Raw genomic sequence first — 15006 nt, 5'->3', positions numbered from 1 at the left:
AATGTACAAATGCAGAAAATGGCGCAAAACCTGGCCGCCCCTCTTCTCCCTTGTCCAGTTGTCTCATCCGGACCAATTTAAGGCCTTTCAGGCTCCAAAGCATTGCTAGCTTTTCTGCTGGCGTGCGCTTCGTGCACTAATGTTGTGAGCCGATGGACTCGCGGACTTGCGGCAGCCAGGCTCCGTTTTCAGCTGATATGCGCACAGATTTCCTGCTGCTTTTTACAGGCCACTCCCTCTCACCCCAGGATGCCGACTTGCCTTCTCCTCACTTCAGCTACCACAACCCTTCATCCTGCACAACAGGGAAGTGTGGCGACAGACGGAACGGCATCCTGATTTGGATGTAGGTGTACCTTCACTGCATCTCTTTTCGTTCTCCTGACTCCACGACCAACACGCCAGTGTGGAGCTCAGGGAGACTAGACATTGCCCCCTGTTGGATTCCGCCAGTACTTGCTGCTTGCACGGATTGCCCTTTGTTTGGCAAAGCTGGAGGTTTCTTCGACTCCCTGCGTTGGGTGTCACTGGGCCTTCACAGCGTCTCCATTTCTTCTGGTGATGACAGGGGACGGCGTGACAAACGATGTCTCCCTGTTGTGTTTTACTGATTCTGCATGCACAGACTCACCGTGCTCGGCCAAGCTGGAGGTCTCTTGACCAACAGTGACCGTAGGGACTAAAAGTTCCAAAGCACAGTCGAGCGCAGCAAGGTGCACCTGAATGTCGGTGGATGAGGAGGACAAGAGCCATAGCCGGAAAATATGGGTTATCGCTTATCGGCGTTTTGGCTCAGATCAAGTATAGTATCTGTTCTTATCGGGGCAGCTACCGCCAAGGCGCAAGGGGGAAAGACCAATGTGTAACGTTTTTCCAGCAAATATACACCGAGGGGCGGGGAACAGTGTAAACCCCACTTGGTCTGGGCCACTCACACTCCAATGTATAAAACAAACATGACAATGTAAATATTTAAGAAAGAATTGCAATGTAAAGAGTGATATGTGTATAAGAATATCAAAATATAATGGAAGAAAGTCAAAGCAGTGTGTAGCTCTGACGGAAATGTACAGACAAGACAATTCGAAATGTTCTGTAATGCTTATGATAATTTTTATGATTAAAGTATATTTTTTTGAATTAAAAAAAAATAAATATTTTCTTATCAGTTTAATATCTGATATGTCCTCTATCTGGGGACCGAATATTAAATTAATTTTTGGGACTCGGAGATGGTTCAGGGGCTTGCTCCTTCCGCTCCACGCATCAACCTGGTCTTGCAATGTTTCCAGGAATGGTGCCTTCACCCCGCTTTGGGGAGCAAGAAGTACAAAAGCAGAAAATGGCGCAAAACCTGGCTTCCCCTTTTCTCTCTTGTCCAGTTGTCTCATCCTGACCAATTTAAAGCCTTTCAGGCTCCAAAGCATTGCTAGCTTTTCTGCTGGCGGGCGCTTCGTGCACTAATGTTGTGAGCCGATGGACTCGCGGACTTGCGGCAGCCAGGCTCCGTTTTCAGCTGATCTGCCACACAGATTTCCTGCTGCTTCTTACAGGCCACTCACCCTCACCCCAGGATGCCGACTTGCCTTATCCTCACTTCAGTTACCACAGCCCATCATCCTGCACAACAGGGAAGCGTGGCGACAGACGGAACGGCATCCTGATTTGGATGTAGGTGTACCTTCACGGCGTCTCTTTTCGTTCTCCTGACTCCACGACCAACACGCCAGGGTGGAGCTCAGGGAGACTAGACATTGCCCCCTGTTGGATTCCGCCAGTACTTTCTGCTTGCAAGGATTGCCCTTTGTTCGGCAAAGCTGGAGGTTTCTTCGACTCCCTGAGTTGCGTGTCACTGGGCCTTCACAGCGTCTCCATTTCATCTGGTGATGACAGTGGAAGACGTGCCAGACGATGTCTCCCTGTTGTGTTTTACTGGTTCTGCATGCACAGACTCCACCGTGCTCGGCCATGCTGGAGGTCTCTTGACCAACAGTGAACATAGACTAAAAGTTCCAAAGCACAGTCGAGCGCAGCAAGGTGCACCTGAATGTCGGTCGACGAGGAGGACAAGAGCCATAGTCGGAAAATATGGGTTATCGCTTCTCGGCCTTTTGGCTCAGATCAAGTGTAGTCTCATTTGATCGAGAGAAGCTGAAGATTTCGATGTCGATCGTGGATTGGAGAACTCGGAGGGATTGAAGTCGTCAAACAGGAAACGTTTGGAGCTCGGCTGCTATTGGTGGATCTAACGCCGATACAGTTCAGATCCAACGTACGAGCTATGGATGCAGCTGCATCACGTACATCAGGCTGGGGTCTGCTAAACACTGTCCGAGTCACAGTGCAGAAAACGGAAGGAGAGTCACCGTTGGACCAGAAACACTTCGTGAAGCGGGTGCTGCTCTAGTGTTGTGGGTTTAAAGCAACAGACATCTTCTGCTTGCAAAACTTCCCCAACAATGTTTTTTTTTATGTCACCTTCAAGAGCGTTGCAGCGTGCATCAAATTCTTGAACGTCTTCAAGGAAAAAAGTAACCAGAGTCCCCTGTCGATCCTGACTGCGGAGCCTCTGTTTACGCTACCGGCGCAGCAAAGCCGGGTTGTTACACTGCACACGTACAACCCCCACGTCCCCGTGTCTGCTGTGCTCACGTTCCTCGCCAGGTACGCTCAGCTGAAAAGTGACAGCGTGCAAGTGAAAGACACCTTCGGCATCTGGACAAGTGAGCACCAGATCAAGGTGACTCTGAGAACAGACGGCAACGGAACCATCCTGCATCCCCCCTCCAGTTTCGCCATTGATGGAAATCGTGGCTCCCTCTACTACGTGGGACAGCCACGAGTATGCCACACCTGTGGCAAAACGGGGCATGTTGCCGCAAACTGCAGTGTGACCTTCTGCAAAAATTGCAGGCAGGAGGGACACATGACTAAGGACTCCAAGGAAGACAAGTGCTGCAACCTGTGTGGGGAGGCCGGCCATCTTTACAGGGCCTGCCCGAAACGCGGGGCGACATATGCACAGATCATCAGCAGCGGAGTTAAAAAGGCGACCAGAGAGGAGGTGCATACACCCTCCACCGAAAAAGACACCACGGCACAGAATGCGGAAAAGCAACAGAAGGGCCCCCAACAAAAAGAGGAGGCCCCAGCACCTCCTGACAACCCAACCCCAGCCCCATCTGATGAGGAACACTCAGTGGAAGAGGAAGAGGATGGGAAAAAGAATAAAGAGCCCTGGGAAACAGTGAACAGGGACAAACGAAAGAGAAAACAAAAAAACAAACTGAAGAACCCCCCCCCCTCCCCCCCCCGAGGGGTAGTGGCAAAAAGCGACACCTTTCAGCCAGCGCACTTAGCGCCGAGACCTCATCCAATGAGGGAAAACAGAACAAGAATCGGCCTCAAATAAAGAGGCAAAGCACCAACCTCGAACGGGAGGCACAGGCCTCCCAGACCACCGACCGGGAAGAAAACAAGGTCACAGACCAACCCCGATAGTAACGAGCAGCAACAACCCAGGCGAAGACCGGCCTGCAACCCCAACACCTACTGTCTGCCACAACGAACGCCAGTGCTACACCTCCCCCCCTACCCACCCCCAATGCATCTGCGTCAAAATCACGGGGCCAGTGCGGACCAGAACAGTTTTCTCAGCCCTGCAACTCTGCGAAAGTTTACGAGCACCACCGGCATGCTGGGGAACATCCAACAGCTGGAACAGCCAACTGTATAGACTCTGGACTCTTGAGACTGGTAAATCTACCTTTTTATAATGGGTTTAAAAATTGCATCCACAAATGTGCGAAGCATCAAAGATACTTCGCGGTGTGTAGCCACACTCAACTATTTAGCAAATGTGAAAGCTGACCTACTGTTCCTGCAGGAGTGCGGAATTCCGCACCTCAGCAACTACAGGCGCTGGTCGAGCTGGCGGTCCCACGGGTCATCCATCTGGTCAGGAGGAAACGACTGCCGCTCCTCCGGCCTGGGACATTCTGCTGCGGGGATGCAACTTCACCATCTTCGACGTTAAGGAGGTGGTGGGCGGGCGCCTCCTCGTAGCAGACGTGAAATACAAAAACACCCCTCTCAGACTTATTAATGTGTACGCCCCGGCCGTAAAAGGCGAGCGGCTGGCAGTCCTTCAGCAACTCCCACTGCTGTTGGCCACCTCCAAGCCGGTCATCCCGGGTGGTGACTTCAACTGCATCATCGATGCGGCTGGACGATCCAGCAGAGCCGACAGCAATCTAGACGCTACGTCCAGACTCCTGATGGAAACGGTAAAAGACGCCAAGCTGCTCGACGTCTGCTGCAACCCTGCAGACGGAGCGCAGCGTAGATACACATGGTCACGGCCAGACGGGTCCGTCCGCTCCACGATAGACTTCTTTTTTGTGTCACGAGCTTTCACGGTCAGGTCCACCGACGTAACGCCGGTGTTTTTCTCTGACCACTGCCTCCTACTGGCCGACTGCCACCTGCAGGAAGACGAGGGGGTAGGCAGGGGGACATGGAAGCTAAATGTAAAACTGCTGACCCCTGATAACCTCGAGGAACTCAGGAGGGACTACAAAGGTTGGAGAACCGTGAAACCCCTCTTTGAGGCCCCACATCTCTGGTGGGAAGCAATCAAGGGGAATATCAAGTGGTTTTTCATCCTCAAGGGCGTTCAAAAGGTAAGAGAGAGACGAGAGGTCATGTCCAGGCTCCAGAAAAGTATGCAAAATTTGCTCCAGCTGCAGTCGATGGGGGTGGATGTCAAGGAGGATCTCCAAGAGGTGAAGAGCCAGCAAGCCTCGCTCTACACCTCGGAGGCCTCCAAGGTTATCTTCCGTTCCAGAGTCCGCTCCGTGGAGCAGGACGAAAAGTGCTCACGCTTCTTCTTCCAAAAGGTGCACAGAGAGACCTCTGTGATCAGCAGCCTGAAGGAAGAAGATGGCTCTGAAAAGTCATCGCAGTCTGACATCCTGAGGATCAGCCAATCCTTTTATGCCGGACTGTATGACCTGAAGCCAACAGATAGCACTGTTTCCCAGACCTTCCTGTCGACTATCACGGAGGTCATAGGCGACAGCGAGCTGGAAAACCTGGACAAACCACTAACTCTGGACGAGCTGACAAAGGCCGCCAAGTCCTTCGAGACGAGTAAAACTCCCGGAAGCGACGGCTTACCGGTTGAGTTGTATTCGGCTCTGTGGGACTGGATGGGCCCAGACCTGCTGGAAGTGTACGAGAGTATGCTTCTGGAAGGCAGCATGTCAGAGTCCATGAGGAAATGCATCATCACCCTCATCTACAAGCAGAAGGGGGAAAGGGAAGAAATTCGCGACCCATTTCACTGTTGAATGTGGACTACAAAATTCTAGCAAAGGTCATCGAAAATCGGGTCAGGTCTGCTCTGGAATCGGTGATCCACCCTGACCAGACCTGTGCTGTACCCGGCAGGAAGATCTCTGATAGCCTCGCGCTACTCAGGGATACGATCGCCTCCGTGCAGGACAGGGGGGTGGACACTTGCCTCATCAGCCTTGACCAGGAGAAGGCTTTTGACAGAATATCGCATACCTACATGATGGATGTGCTCTCCAAAATGGGGTTTGGGGAGGGAATTCGCAATTGGATCAAACTGCTCTTCACAAATATCTGTAGCGCAGTCTCAATCAATGGGTGGGAATCAGAAAAATTCCAGATCAAATCCGGAGTCAGGCAGGGCTGCCCTCTCTCCTCTGCCCTTTTTGTGTGCTGCATAGAACCTTTTGCCGAGTCCATCAGGAGGGATCCGGGTATAAGAGGAGTGACGATCCCAGGCAGTGGAGGCATGCAAGTCAAGGCCTCCCTGTGCATGGACGACGTTGCCGTCTTCTGCTCGGATCCTGCGTCTGTACGCAGGCTCTTGACCACCTGCGACCAGTTTGAACTGGCCTCGGGAGCCAAGGTAAACTGGGGCAAGAGCGAGGCCATGTTCTTTGGGAACTGGGCCGACCGGTCTTTTGTCCCCTTCACTGCCAGGTCAGATTACCTGAAGGTGCTGGGGATATGGTTCGGAGCTGCTGGGGCGTGCACCAAAAACTGGGAGGAGCGCATAGGAAAGGTAAGACAGAAACTGGGCAGGTGGGAGCAACGCTCCCTCTCCATTGCAGGCAAAACCCTGGTCATCAGGTGTGAGGTACTCTCGGTGCTACTGTACTATGGCCCATAACCCGACCCTACGCCACAGCAGTCACCCGGGCCATCTTCAAATTTATCTGGCGATCCAAGATAGACCGTGTCCGAAGGGACACCATGTACAAACCTCTGGAGAAGGGAGGGCGGAATGTACCCAACGCCTCCCTCATCCTGTTGGCCACCTTTGTGTCCAGCTGCATCAAGCTGTGCGTGGACCACCAGTATGCAAACACCAAGTGTCACTACATACTGAGGTTCTACCTGTCCCCAGTGTTACGAAGGATGGGCCTGGCCTCATTGCCGCGGAACGCTCCAAGTAGTTGGACCGTACCGTACCACCTGTCCTTCGTGGAAAAGTTTTTGAAGGAAAACACATTTGACCACAAGGCAATGAAGCAGTGGTCAGCACGTAATGTCCTCGAGGCCCTCAGGGAAAAGGAGACCGTGGAGGACGTTGGATGGTTCCCTGAGCAGACTGCCAGAGTCATCTGGCAGAACGCCTCATCACCAGAACTTTCAAACAAGCACCAAGACCTAGCTTGGCTGGTAGTGAGAAGGGCCCTCCCTGTCAGATTCTTCATGCACACCCGAAGGCTCTGCGCCAATGCACGCTGCCCTCGGAGTGGCTGTGGGGGAAATGAGACGGTCACACACCTCCTTGTGGAATGTGCCTTTGCAAAGAAGGTCTGGAGAGAGATGCAGTGGTATTTGTCAAGGTTTATCCCGAACAGATCTGTGACACAGGACTCTGTGCTCTACGGACTGTTTCCAGGGACACACACCGAGACAAATATCAACTGCTGCTGGAAGGTCATCAACTCGGTGAAAGACGCTCTTTGGTCTGCCCGAATCTTGCTGATCTTCCAGTGCAAAGAATTGTCCTCGACCGAGTGTTGCAGACTGGCACATTCCAAGGCCCAGGACTACGTGCTGAGGGACGCACTCAAGCTTGGGGCAGCTGCCGCCAAGGCGCAATGGGGAAAGACCACTGTGTAAAGTCTTTCCAGCAAATGTACACCGAGGGGCGGGTAACAGTGTAAAGCCCCTCGGTCTGGGCAACCAACACTCCAATGTATAAAACAAACATGGCACTGTAAATATTTAAGAAGGAATAGTAATGTAAAGAGTGATATGTGTATGACAATATCAATATTGAATGAGAGAAAGTCACGGCAACATGTAACCCTGCCGGAAATGTACAGTCAAGACAATTTGAAATGTTTCTGTAATGCTCATGATAAATTTTTATGAATAAAGTATATTTTTTTGAAAAAAAAAATCTGATCTTATCAGTTTAATATCTGATATGTTCTCTATCTGAGGACTGAATATTAAATTGATTTTTGGGACGCGGAGATGGTTCAGGGGCTTGCTCCTTCCGCTCCACGCATCAACCTGGTCTTGCAATGCTTCCAGGAATGGTGCCTTCACCCCGCTTTGGGGAGCAAAAATTATAAAACAGAATGTTGCGCAAAACAGATGGTTCAGGGGCTTGCTCCTTCCGCTCCACGCATCGACTGGTCTTGCAATGCTTCCAGGAATGGTGCCTTCACCCCGCTTCGGGGAGCAAAAAGTACAAAAGCAGAAAATGGCGCAAAACCTGGCTTCCCCTTTTCTCTCTTGTCCAGTTGTCTCATCCTGACCAATTTATGACTTTTCAGGCTCCAAAGCATTGCTACCTTTTCTGCTGGCGGGCGCTTCGTGCACTAATGTTGCGAGCCGAATGTTCGCGGACTTGTAGCTGCCAGGCTCCGTTTTCGGCTGATGTGCCGCACAGATTTCCTGCTGCTTTTTACAGGCCACTCACCCTCACCCTCGGATGCCGACTTGCCTTCTCCTCACTTCAGGTACCACAGCCCTTCATCCTGCACAACAGGGAAGTGTGGCGACAGACGGAACAGCATCCTGATTTGGATGTAGGTATACCTTCACGGCGTCTCTTTTCGCTCTCCTGACTCCACGACCAACAGGCCAGGGTGGAGCTCAGTGAGACTAGACATTGCCCCCTGTTGGATTCCGCCAGTACTTGCTGCTTGCACGGATTGCCCTTTGTTTGGCAAAGGTGGAGGTTTCTTCGACTCCCTGCGTTGGGTGTCACTGGTCCTTCACAGCGTCTCCATTTATTCCTGTGACGACAGTGGAAGGCGCGCCAGACGATGTCTCCCTGTTGTGTTTTACTAGTTCTGCATGCACAGACTCCACCGTGCTCGGCCAAGCTGGAGGTCTCTTGACCAACAGTGACCTTAGACTAAAAGTTCCAAACCACAGTCGAGCGCAGAAGGTGCACCTGAATCTCGGTGGATGAGGAGGACAAGAGCCATCGCCGGAAAATATGGGCTATCGCTTCTCGGCCTTTTGGCTCAGATCAAGTGTAGTATCTGTTCTTATCAGTTTAATATCTGATATGTCCCCTATCTGGGGACCGAATATTAAATTAATTTTTGGGACTCGGAGATGCATCAGGGGCTTGCTCCTTCCGCTCCACGCATCAACCTGGTCTTGCAATGCTTCCAGGAATGGTGCCTTCACCCCGCTTTGGGGAGCAAGAAGTACAAAAGCAGAAAATGGCGCAAAACCTGGTTTCCCCTTTTCTCTCTTGTCCAGTTGTCTCATCCTGACCAATTTATGGCCTTTCAGGCTCCAAAGCATTGCTAGCTTTTCTGCTGGCGGGCGCTTAGTGCACTAATCTTGCGAGCCAAATGACTCGCGGACTTGTAGCTGCCAGGCTCCGTTTTCAGCTGATATGCCACACAGATTTCCTGCTGCTTTTTATAGGCCACTCGCTCTCACCCCAGGATGGCGACTTGCCTTCTCCTCACTTCAGTTACCACATCCCTTCATCCTGCACAACGGGGAAGTGTGGCGACAGACTGAATGGCATCCTGATTTGGATGTAGGTGTACCTTCACGGCGTCTCTTTTCGTTCTCCTGACTCCACGACCAACACGCCAGTGTGGAGCTCAGTGGAACTAGACATTGCCCCCTGTTGGATTCCGCCAGTGCTTGCTGCTTGCACGGATTGCCCTTTGTTCGGCAAAGCTGGAGGTTTCTTCGACTCCCTGCGTTAGGTGTCACTAAGCATGAACAGCGTCTCCATTTCTTCTGGTGATGACAGTGGAAGGCGTGCCAGACAATGTCACCCTGTTTTATTGGTTCTGCATGCACAGACTCCACCGTGCTCGGCCAAGCTGGAGGTCTCTTGACCAAAAGTGACCGTAGACTAAAAGTTCCAAAGCACAGTCGAGCGCAGCAAGGTGCACCTGAATGTCGATGGACGAGGAGGACAAGAGTCATAGCCGGAAATTCTGGGCTGTCGCTGCTCGGCATTTTGGCTAAGATCAAGTGTAGTCTCATTTATTCGAGGGAACCTGAGGATTTCGATGTCGATCGTGGACTGGAGAACTCGGAGGGATTGAAGTCGTCAAAGAGGAAACGTTTGGAGCTCGGCTGCTATTGGTGGATCTACATGCTGCCCTAAGCCAACTACGATACAGTTAAGACCCAACGTTCGAGCTATGGATGCAGCTGCATCCCAACCACCAGGCTGGGGACTGCGAAACACTGTCCGAGTCACAGTGAAGAAAACGGAAGGAGAGTCACCTTTGGACCGGAAACTCTTCGTGAAGCGGGTGCTGCTCGAGTGTTGTGGGTTCAAAGCAACAGAGATCTTCTGCTTGCAAAACTTCCCCAACAATGGATATTTTGATGTCACCTTCATGAGCGTCGCAGCGTGCATCAGATTCTTGAACGTCTTCAAGGAAAAAGGTAACCAGCGTCCCCTGTCGATCATGACTGCGGAGCCTCTGTTTACGACACCGTCGCAGCAAACTTGGGTTGTTACACTGCACACGTACAACCCCCACGTCCCCGTGTCTGATGTGCTCACGTTCCTCGCCAGGTACGCTAAACTGAAAAGTGACAGCGTGCAAGTGAAAGAGACCTTCGGCATCTGGACAAGTGAGCACCAGATCAAGGTGACCCTAAGAACGGACAGCAACGGAACCATCCTGCATCCCCCCTCCAGTTTCGCCATTGATGGAAATCGTGGCTACCTCTACTACGTGGGACAGCCACGAGTATGCCACACCTGTGGCAAAACGGGCATGTTGCCGCAAAATGCAGCGTGACTTCTGCAAAAACTGCAGGCAGGAGGGACACACGACTAAGGACTGCAAAGAAGACAAGTGCTGCAACCTGTGTGGGGAGGCCGGCCATCTTTACAGGGCCTGCTCGAAACGCGGGGCGACATATGCACAGATCATCAGCAGCGGAGTTAAAAAGCCGACCACAGAAGAGGTCCATACACCCTCCACCGAAAAAGACACCACGGTACAGAATGCGGAAAAGTAACAGAAGGGCCCCCAATAAAAAGAAGAGGCCCCAGCACGACCGGACAACTCAACCCCAGCCTCATCTGACGAGGAACACTCAATGGAAGAGGATGGGACGAAGTATAAAGACCCCTGGGAAGCAGTGAACAGGCACAAACGAAGAGGAAACAAAAAAACAAACTGAAGAACCCCCCGAGGGGGAGTGGCAAAAAGCGACACCTCTCAGCCGGCGCACTTAGCGCCGACACCTCCTCCGATGAGGGAAAACAAGACAAGAATCGGCCTCAAGTAAAGAGGCAAAGCACCAATGTGGAACGGGATGCACAGACCCCCCAGACCACCGACGGAAAAGAAAATAAAACCCGCCGAGACAACCAACCTCTGGCTCATGGGAACAGCAATATGACCAACGGCCACCAAACGCCGGACATCGAAAACAAGGTCAAAGACCAACCCCCGAAAGTAACAAGCAGCAACAACCCAGGCGAAGACCGGCCTGCAACCCCAACACCACCCCCGCAATGCATCTGCATCAGATTCACGGGACCAGTGCGGACCAGTACAGTTTTCTCAGCCCTGCAACTGTGCAACAGTTTGCGAGCACCCCCGGCATGCTGGGGAACATCCAACAGCTGGAACAGCCAACTGTATCGACTTGGGACTCTGAGACTGGTAAATCTCCCTTTTTATAATGGGTTTGAAAATTGCATCCATAAATGTGCGAAGCATCAAAGATACTTTGCGGTGTGTAGCCACACTCAACTATTTAGCAAATGTAAAAGCCGACCTACTGTTCCTGCAGGAGTGCGGAATTCCGCACCTCAGCAACTACAGGCGCTGGTCGAGCTGGTGGTCCCACGGGGCATCCATCTGGTCAGGAGGAAACGACTGCCGCTCCTCCGGCCTGGGTATTCTGCTGCGGGGAGGCAACTTCACCATCTCCGACGTTAAGGAGGTGGTGGCCGGGCGCCTCCTCGTAGCAGACATCAAATACAACAGCACCCCTCTCAGACTTATTAATGTGTACGCCCCGGCCGTAAAAGCCGAGCGGCTGGCAGGCCTTCAGCAACTCCCACTGCTGTGGCCACCTCCAAGCCGGTCATTTTGGACGGTGACTTCAACTGCATCATCGATGCGGCTGGACGATCCGGCAGAGCCGACATCAAACTAGACGCTACGTCCAGACTCCTGATGGAAACGGTAAAAGACGCCAAGCTGCTCGACGTCTGCAGCAAGCCTGCAGACGGAGCGCAGCGTAGATACACATGGTCATGGCCAGACAGGTCCGTCCGCTCCAGGATAGACTTCTTCTTTGTGTCCCGAGCTTTCACTGTCAGGACCACCGATGTAAGGCAGGTATTCTTCTCTGACCACTGACCACTGGCCGACTGCCACCTGCAGGAAGACCAGGGGTTAGGCAGGGGGACATGGAAGCTGAATGTAAAACTGCTGACCCCTGAGAACCTCGTGGAACTCAGGAGAGATTACAAAGGTTGGAGAACAGCGAAACCCCTCTTTGAGTCTCCACATCTATGGTGGGAAGCAATCAAGGGGAACATCAAAAGGTTTTTCATCCTCAAGGGCGTTCAAAAGGTGAGAGAGGGACGAGGGGTCATGTCCAGGCTCCAGAAAAGTATGCAGAATTTGCTCCAGCTGCAGTCGATGGGGGTGGATGTCAAGGAGGATCTCCAAGAGGTGAAGAGCCAGCAAGCATCGCTCTACACCTCGGAGGCCTCCAAGGTTATCTTCCGTTCCAGAGTCCGCTCCGTGGAGCAGGATGAAAAGTGATCACGCTTCATGTTCCAAAAGGTGCACAGAGAGACCGCTGTGATCAGCATCCTGAAGGAAGAAGATGGCTCTGAAAAGTCATCGCAGTCTGACATCCTGAGGATCAGCCAATCCTTTTATGCCGGACTGTATGATCTGAAGCCAACAGATAGCACTGTTTCCCAGACCTTCCTGTCGACTATCACGGAGGTCATGGGCGACAGCGAGCTGGAAAACCTGGACAAACCACTAACTCTGGACGAGCTGACAAAGGCCGTCAAGTCCTTTGAGACGAGGAAAACCCCCGGAAGCGACGGCTTACCGGTGGAGTTGTACTCGGCTCTGTGGGACTGGATGGACCCAGGCCTGCTGGAAGTGTACGAGAGTATGCTTCTGGAAGGCAGCATCTCAGAGTCCATGAGGAAAGGCATCATCACCCTCATCTACAAGCAGAAGGGGGAAAGGGAAGAAATTCGAAATTGGCGACCCATTTCACTATTGAATGTGGATTATAAAATTCTAGCCAAGGTCATCGCCAATCGGGTCAGGTCTGCTCTGGATTCGGGTATCCACCCTGACGAGACCTGTGCTGTTCCCGGCAGGAAGATCTCTGATAGCCTCGCGCTACTCAGGGATAGGATCGCCTCCGTGCAGGACAGGAGGGTGGACACCTGCCTCATCTGCCTTGACCAGGAGAAGGCTTTTGACAGAATATCGCACAGTTACATAATGGATGTGCTCTCCAAAATGGGGTTTGGGGAGGGAATTCTCAATTGAATCAAACTGCTCTACACCAACATCTATAGCGCAGTCTCAATCAATGGGTGGAATCAGAAAAGTTCCAGATCAAATCTGGAGTCAGGCAGGGCTGCCCTCTCTCCTCTGCCCTTTTTGTGTGCTGCATAGAACCTTTTGCCGAGTCCATCAGGAGGGATCCGGTTATAAGAGGAGTGACGATCCCAGGCAGTGGAGGCATGCAAGTCAAGGCCTCACTGTACATGGACGACGTTGCCGTCTTCTGCTCGGATCCTGCGTCTGTAAGCAGGCTCTTGACCGCCTGAGACCAGTTTGAACTGGCCTCGGGAGCCAAGATAATGATGGCAAGAGCGAGGCCATGTTCTTTGGGAACTGGGCCGACCGGTCCTTTGTCCCCTTCACTGTTAGGTCAGATTACCTGATGGTGCTGGGGACATGGTTCGGAGCTGCTGGGGCGTGCACCAAAACCTGCGAGGAGCGCTTAGCAAAGGCAAGGCAGAAACTGAGCTGGTGCGAGCAACGCTCCCTCTCCATTGCGGGCAAAACCCTGGTCATCAGGTGTGAGGTACTCTCGGTGCTACTGTACGTGGCGCAGGTCCGGCCCATAACCCGACCCTACGCCACAGCAGTCACCCGAGCCATCTTCCAATTCATCTGTAGATCCAAGATGGACCATGTCCGAAGGGATACCATGTACAAACTTCTGGAGAAGGGAGGGCGGAACATACCCAACGCGGCCCTCACCCTGTTGGCCACCTTTGTGTCCAGCATATCAAGCTGTGCGTGGACCCCCAGTATGCAAACACCAAGTGTGACTACATATTGAGGTTCTACCTGTCGCCGGTGTTACGAAGGATGGGCCTGGCCTCATTGCCGCGGAACGCTCCAAGTAGTTGGACCGTACCGTCCCAAATGTCCTTCGTGGAAAAGTTTCTGAAGAAAATCACCTTTGACCACAAGGCAATGAAGCAGTGGTCAGCACGTAATGTCCTCGAGGCCCTCAGGGAAAAGGAGACCGTGGAGGACGTTGGATGGTTCCCTGAGCAGACTGCCAGAGTCATCTGGCAGAACGCCTCATCACCAGTACTTTCAAACAAGCACCAAGACCGAGCTTGGCTGGTGGTGAGAAGGGCCCTCCCTGTCAGTTTATTCATGCACACCCGAAGGCTCTGCGCTAATGCACGCTGCCCCCGGAGTGGCTGTGGGGGAAATGCGACGGTCACACACCTCCTTGTGGAATGTGCCTTTGCAAAAAAGGTCTGGAGAGAGAGGCAGTGTTATTTGTCAAGGTTCATCCCGAGCAGCTCTGTGACACAGGACTCTGTGCTCTACGGACTGTTTCCAGGGGGACACACCGAGACAAATATCAACTGCTGCTGGAAGGTTATCAACTCGGTGAAAGACGCTCCTTGGTATGCCCGAAACGTGCTGATCTTCCAGTGCAAAGAATTGTCCTCGACCGAGTGTTGCAGACTGGCACATTCCAAGGTCCAGGAATACTTGCTGAGGGACGCACTCAAGCTTGGGTCAGCTGCCGCCAAGGCGCAATGGGAAAAGGCCACTGTGTAAGGTCTTTCCAGCAAATGTAGACCGAGTGGCGGGTACCAGTGTAAACTCCCCTCGGTCTGGGCCGCCAACACTGCAATGTATAAAATAAACATGACAATGTTAATATTTGAGAAGGAATTGTAATGTAAAGGGTGTGTAATATTATCAAAATTGAATGGAAGAAATTCAAGGCAATGTGTTACTCTGACATAAACGTACAGTCAAGACAATTCGAAATGTACTGTAATGATTATGATAAATTTTATGAATAAAGTATATTTTTTTGAATAAAAAAAAGTGTGTCTGGGGGTAATAGTGTCTGGGGTGGGGTTAGTGTGTGTATGTGTGTGTGGGGGGGATTAGTGTGTGTGGATGGGATTGTGTGTGTGTGGGGGGGGTTAGTGTGTGTGGGGGGGTTAGAGTGTGGGGGGGG

The 15006-nt window shown here is 52.2% G+C and overlaps 1 non-coding gene and 2 pseudogenes across 1 annotated transcript; all 3 read left to right on the top strand.

Moving 5' to 3' along the window:
• Window positions 1–1127: 1127 nt before the first annotated feature.
• Window positions 1128–1308, top strand: LOC140397292 (U2 spliceosomal RNA; annotated as a pseudogene).
• Window positions 1309–7429: 6121 nt separating this feature from the next.
• LOC140397250 (U2 spliceosomal RNA) lies at window positions 7430–7603 on the top strand (annotated as a pseudogene).
• A 907-nt stretch (window positions 7604–8510) lies between these two features.
• LOC140397159 (U2 spliceosomal RNA) lies at window positions 8511–8701 on the top strand. Its single transcript, XR_011936731.1, has one exon. It is a non-coding gene; the product is annotated as a U2 spliceosomal RNA (small nuclear RNA).
• The last annotated feature ends 6305 nt before the right edge of the window (window positions 8702–15006 follow it).

Source organism: Scyliorhinus torazame, chromosome 20, assembly GCF_047496885.1.
Source record: "Scyliorhinus torazame isolate Kashiwa2021f chromosome 20, sScyTor2.1, whole genome shotgun sequence".
Taxonomy (NCBI): Eukaryota; Metazoa; Chordata; class Chondrichthyes; order Carcharhiniformes; family Scyliorhinidae; genus Scyliorhinus; species Scyliorhinus torazame.
Note: the sequence above shows the minus strand (reverse complement) of the source record. Positions and strands in the feature narration are given on the sequence as shown.